Source organism: Onychomys torridus, chromosome 13, assembly GCF_903995425.1.
Source record: "Onychomys torridus chromosome 13, mOncTor1.1, whole genome shotgun sequence".
NCBI classification, from domain to species: Eukaryota; Metazoa; Chordata; class Mammalia; order Rodentia; family Cricetidae; genus Onychomys; species Onychomys torridus.
In genome coordinates this window covers 53,054,856-53,060,855 of record NC_050455.1, presented here as the reverse complement: position 1 = coordinate 53,060,855, position 6,000 = coordinate 53,054,856, and positions in this window count along the sequence as shown.

Here is a 6,000-nt window from a genome sequence, read left to right as displayed (position 1 = left end):
CACATGGCTTCTCAATAGAAACTATGAAAGTCAGAGGAGCCTGGGACAATACACTCCATGTCCTGCCAACCTCAACCACTGTATTCAGCAAAACTATCTGCCAGGCTGTGGTAGTTTGAATGCAATTCATCCCCACAATCTCATAGGGAGTGGCACTAATAGGAGGTGTGGCTTTGTTGGAGTAGGTGTAGCCTTGTGGGAGGAAGTGGGTCACTGTGGGGGTGGGCTTTGGGATCACTTTTGCTTCAGTTTCACTCTGTGATCCTCAGTCCCTCACAAGAGCAAGTTCTTTCTGGGTGGACAACAGAGCCTAAATTGCATGTGTTATTACCCACATCAAAGGCGACACAACTGATGCCAGAGTTCTTACAATCCTGCTGCATAATGCTTCTTTCAAGGACTGCAATATAGTCCCTAATCCATCAGCCATTTTTGATGGTTTTCCTGTACTCCTGTGGTAGACCCCATTCATTAAGAAGGTATGGCATTCTATATCATATAGAAGAAAATGACCACCCTGAGAATACCCCCATAGACACTCTGCCTTCATATAATACAGCACCACTTCCATGTTTTATCACCCATGGCAGGAACAATGCATTTGTTACTACAGCAAGAAAATCTGTAATTCTGTACCACATGGGGAAGGGTGGCCACATCAGAATTGCCCTGTGGGTGCCCCATCCTCAAATGGCTTAGCTCCAGTTGCATATCTCATACTGGGGAGAATGCAACTGCTTCTCCCAAATGCATCTTTTGTCCTTATTCAAGCATCAAGTGTCATGTGACTTTTCCTGGTGAGATGCAAACAATATTTACTCACTCTAGATAGGGTATCAGTGACAGTCCAAAGAAATAATTCCATCTGAGTTCAGCTTTAAGGACCAGTGAGTTTAAGTGTTGGTACACACAGGACCCTGGACAATGTAGGAGCAGCACACAACCAAAGAAGAACCTACACCTTCTCATATCTTTCCTCCAATTATTAACTACCTACACATCCTCTGGAAGGGCCGGGGCCTCGTGAGCCCCTCTTTGAGCTGCCCTGGGGCTGCCTTGTAACCTTCTCCTCTTTAGATCCTTGTGCATCTGTATCTGAGCTCTTTACTCTTCCATGGGGGCTGTTGGTTGGTTGGCTAGTACTTATGAGGGTCGTATGTGCATAACTGAAGCTGCTTTGATTTCAAGGCATCAATGCCATGTTCTGCTCAGAGGACAGATTTCCATAACAGTTGGCTATTGATAAATGGTGAAGTACTTTGGCACAGGAGGGCAATTCATAAGGAAGATTAATTGTTACTTCCAGATTTCTTGGAGTTAAGAGGCCAGGAAGTGTAGGAGAAATGGGAATCAATGGCCCTGGTGATCTGCTCTGTGGCATTTAAGTCAGAGTATTGAAGGGAGCAGGCAAAAGCACCTTGGCCTGCGTACTGCCATTTTTACTTCAGACTCTATTTTACCTGCAAGGGAAAATGAAGTTCGGGTTCCCAAGCCCCAAGGGAGCTGAGAACTTTCCAATGGCTGATCAACCTCCTCTCTAAACCATAGAACTAGCTGTTATTCATCTTTAGTTCTCTAGAAACACTCTGACTGTTCTCAACAACACAAGGAACAAATGAATCTGATTGGTTGGACTGAAAGGCTTGCATTGTCTATTGGTTGACAATGATGGAACATTCAAGGGAGCCCCTAATCTCTAAGTCCTGATTGGTGAAAATTGTAACTGTTACTTGGCAACAAATGTTTGTGAATTTTATGCTTATAAACCTCACTTCTGCCCCTGCTTGGGGCTGTCAGAAGAAACAAGGCTCCCGAGTCCTTGACCTGCAGCCCTGATCAATCAGTGAGCTGATTATGTGGTGATTCATTAAAATCTTTGGAACCCATAAGTATTGTTTCTCTCTTTCCTCAAGGCACCTAATGGGCTAGGTGTAACAGGGTCAGCAGCGTACCACATTCAGGAAGAGGAAACATGGTCTGGGGTTATGGCTCAGTGGTATAGCATGAGCTTTGCATTTGTAAGGGCTGGATTTGACAACTAACCCAGCAAAAATAATGTGAACAAATCTTTGTTGGTTTTGCTGGCAGCTACTGATTAATCTAGCATCTGCTTTCTTCTCAACATCATCCCCTCATGACCTTGTATTTAAATTTAGAACACCTAATTTTTTCCCCATTGTCATTCTCCATAGCACTGATTCATGACAAACATTAGATAAGCTGAAATATGTTAATAAAATGTATTCAAAGCATCTGTTAAGTGTTAGGTTCTTTGGAAGATATTGATATTAATTAAACCAATTTCATAGTCCCAATAGAGTCAGCACATTTTAAAAAATGCTGTTGTGGTTTAAATGAAAATGTCCCCCATAGTCTTGGGCATTTGAACATTTGCCCCAGTTGGTGGCGCTGTTTGGGAAGATTTAGGCAGTCCAGCTTTGCTGGAGGAAGCTGTAACTTGGGGTGGAGTAGGGGTGGGGATTTGAGGTCAGAAGTCTTGAGCAACATGCACTTTACTCTCTCTGCTTCCTGTTTGCAGTGAGGGATGTAATCTCTCAGCTCCTGCCCCTGTCCCCAGGCATGTAACTTCCTGCCACGACTCCTTGCTATGGTGGATTCCTAGTCCTCTTGAACCATAAACCAAAATAAGCTCTTTCTTAAGTTACCTTGGTTTTGGTATTTTACCACAGCGACAGAGAAGTAGCTAAGACAAATACATAAAACAAATCATAACCTAACTAAAACATTATGATCAATTAATATCGGAATATATTCTGTAAACAGTGAACTGAGTTTCCAGTTGTTTCTTTAGAAATTTGCTATAGCATATGTCACTTGGGATAAACTCTTAAAAGTATAATATAACTACAGAGTAATTGATTAATTAGCTAACTGTAGACTGAAGTCCAGATGTGAAGTGACTGATTAAATGGCAGGAACATTTTACTTGATTTATTTATAGTGTATGGTGTGTGCATAAATGATGTGTGGGTGAATGCACACACCCCATGGTTCATGTGAAGAGATCAGAGGACAACATTTGGAAGCCAGTTCTCTCTTTCCACCATGTGGGGCCCTGGGGATTGAATTCAGGTGGTCAGGCTTGCACTGTAAATACTTTTACCAATAAGCCTTCTCATGGCCCCTGGTATGAACATGTTAAAGGCTTTGTACATATCTATTGCCAAGGAGCTTTCCAAAAGGTGGTGACAATTCAGCTTCCCACAGTGTAGACATGTGCTGTCCTCTGAATCCTTGCTCCTATTGGAGATGAGGTAATGACGTAATGACATAAAGAATGTAAAACTTTAAAAAAATACTGTGTCATTGTTTCCATTTGGGCTGAGTTATTTTTTGTTTGTTTCGTTTTGGCATCCTGTAGTGTTGGAGATGGAACTGAGAGCCTCAAGTATGCAGGGAAGTCATCAGACCCTCATCTGACACTCAGCCACCATTCCCTCCTACCCAAGGCAGCATGTGCTCCTGGGAGGCAGATTTGTGGGAGAGCAGGAGATGGAAGGCTGGCTGCACCAGGAAGTGTGGTTAACACAGCTCTCCTGAGTTAGCACCCAACACTAATCGGCATCCTCAGCCCCATTTTGATGACAAATAGAGTATTAAATAGATAAGGAAGTAGAAATGTATCTAGGTAAATAAATGTTAAGCTCAAAGGATGGGTGATTTCCTCAGCTGAGCTCAGTCAGAGCGGTATACAACGGAACAGAAAAGCCCAAGGGAAGAGATTTAGAGGGCACAGCAAGACAGCATACTAGAATAACAATGTGCAGGGAACATTTACTCAGGAGAGTAGCCTCTGCTGCTTATGTGCCAAAGGAAAGGGGGCGTGTTCACTGGAACCCTTTTATTGTGATCAGGCTCTAAATAAGGTAACAGATGCAAGGAAAGTGTAGAAAAGGAGATTAATATGCATCGTGTGCATTCTATGCTTTTAAAAGGTTACATAATTTCAGGGCTGATGGATGAGATGGCTCAGTGAGCAAAGGCACTTGCCACCAAGTCTGATGGCTTGCATTTGACCCCTGAGACCCACACGGTAGAAGGAGAGAGCTGATTCTTGCAAGTTGTCCTCTGACCTCCGCAAGTGTGCCATAGCCTACATGCCCTCCCCCATCATAAATATAAATAAAAACTGCAATTCTAAATGGTCTTACCACTTCACGTACTCACCGTAAGTCTATGGGACACATTGGCCACAGCAGAAAGTACATCAAAAGACAAAGTCAGTAAGTGATAGTTAGGAACAAGGCTGATAACTCTCCACCACCCAAGGCATATAGAATCACAGGGTTTAGATGTGCTCTAGCGAGACTCAACATGGGACTTTTACCAAAGCAACCGCAAGGGTGAAACCAGTCAATCCAGTACTGCTTAGCATACTTAAATGCCTTGAGGAAAAATCTGGGAAACCCTACCAGGGTGCATAGGTAACATACCAAACATACCATAATCACATATTCAGCAACAGAACACAGGAATCCGATGGTGGGGCAGATATCCCCATTGCAACAAATCAGGATTATGTATAAAATACTTAAGTGTGTACATCCTGAGGTAATTTTTATGTTGCAGAATATTGTAAGAGCTGAGCATGATGGCCCATGCTAGCATTTGAGAGATTTGAGGCCAGCCTGGGCTACATAGTGAGCTGTTGTCCTGCAGAAAGGAAGAGGAGGAGAAGAGGGAAAAAAGACAACAAAAATGGCTTTATGCTCAAGTATAGGGTTTGTTTTTGTTTTATTTTGTTTTGTTTTTTTGAGATAGGGGTTCTCTCTGCAGCTTTGGAGCCTGTCTTGGATCTCACTCTGTAGACCAGGCTGGCCTCGAACTCACAGAGATCTGCCTGGCTCTGCCTCCCCAGTGCTGGGATTAAAGGTGTGCACCACCATCGCCTGGCTCAAGTACAGTTTTTATAAATGTTTTATTTTTTAATTGTACATTCAAAAGAAGTTGTAATAAATAAACAAGTACATATAGAGGCATTCGCTGTCTACTACCCTTCATTGTTAAAATATCTTATGGCTTAGTGGTCAAGAGTGCATACTGCTCATGCAGCGGACCAGAGTTCAGGTCCCAGCACACATCAAATGGCTCACAACCACCTATAACTCTGGCTCCAGGGCATCTGTCACCTTCTTCCCACACAGAGACACAGACATATACACATAACTTTGAAACTTAACAGTTTTTAAAATTAACATTTTCAAGATTTGCAAGTCAATGTCAATACCAGAATCCTGAGACTCGTGTACTCTGGACAGCTTATTCAATTTCCATCATCTTATAACATGTGGTGTGCATGTACTTCTATGCAATCTTATCTACAGTTACCCCATCCCCTCAGAGTTGCCTCCTACTGCCTGCTATAAGCTCCCATCCACAGTTTGTGGGTTATTGCTGACCTGTTCACCATAATTACAATCTTGCTATTTCAAAAATGTACATGTACTAGCGACTTTTCTCATTGAGATGATAAGATACCTGCCAAAAGAACTTAAGGAAGGGAGGGCTTATTTTGGCTCGCAGTGAAAGAGTACATTATACATCTTCATGAGGAAGTCACAAATGAAGGAGTTTGGGGCAATGGGTCACATTGCATCCACAGAAAGATGAGAGATGAACACTAGTGCGCAGATCCCTTTCCCTTTCATTCAGTGGATTCTAACCCGTGGACTGGTGCTGCCTGTGGCTAGGGTGGGACTCTCATCTCGCCTGTCACAATTCCCTCCTACACATGCCCAGAGGTTTGCGTCCTCGGTAATTCGAGATCTTCAGGTGGTAACGATCATTACTAACCATCACATTACATAAACGGGATGTACATTAGCTAACCCTAGGGATTAGCTTTTGCTACGCACACTAATTACCTTGATGGATCCCAGTTGCTCATATTGATGCTCCATCTGGTTTATTGCTGAGCAGTGTTCAGTGGCACAGCCTGGTTACAGCTTAACTGCGCACTCACTGGAGAGTTGTTTCCTA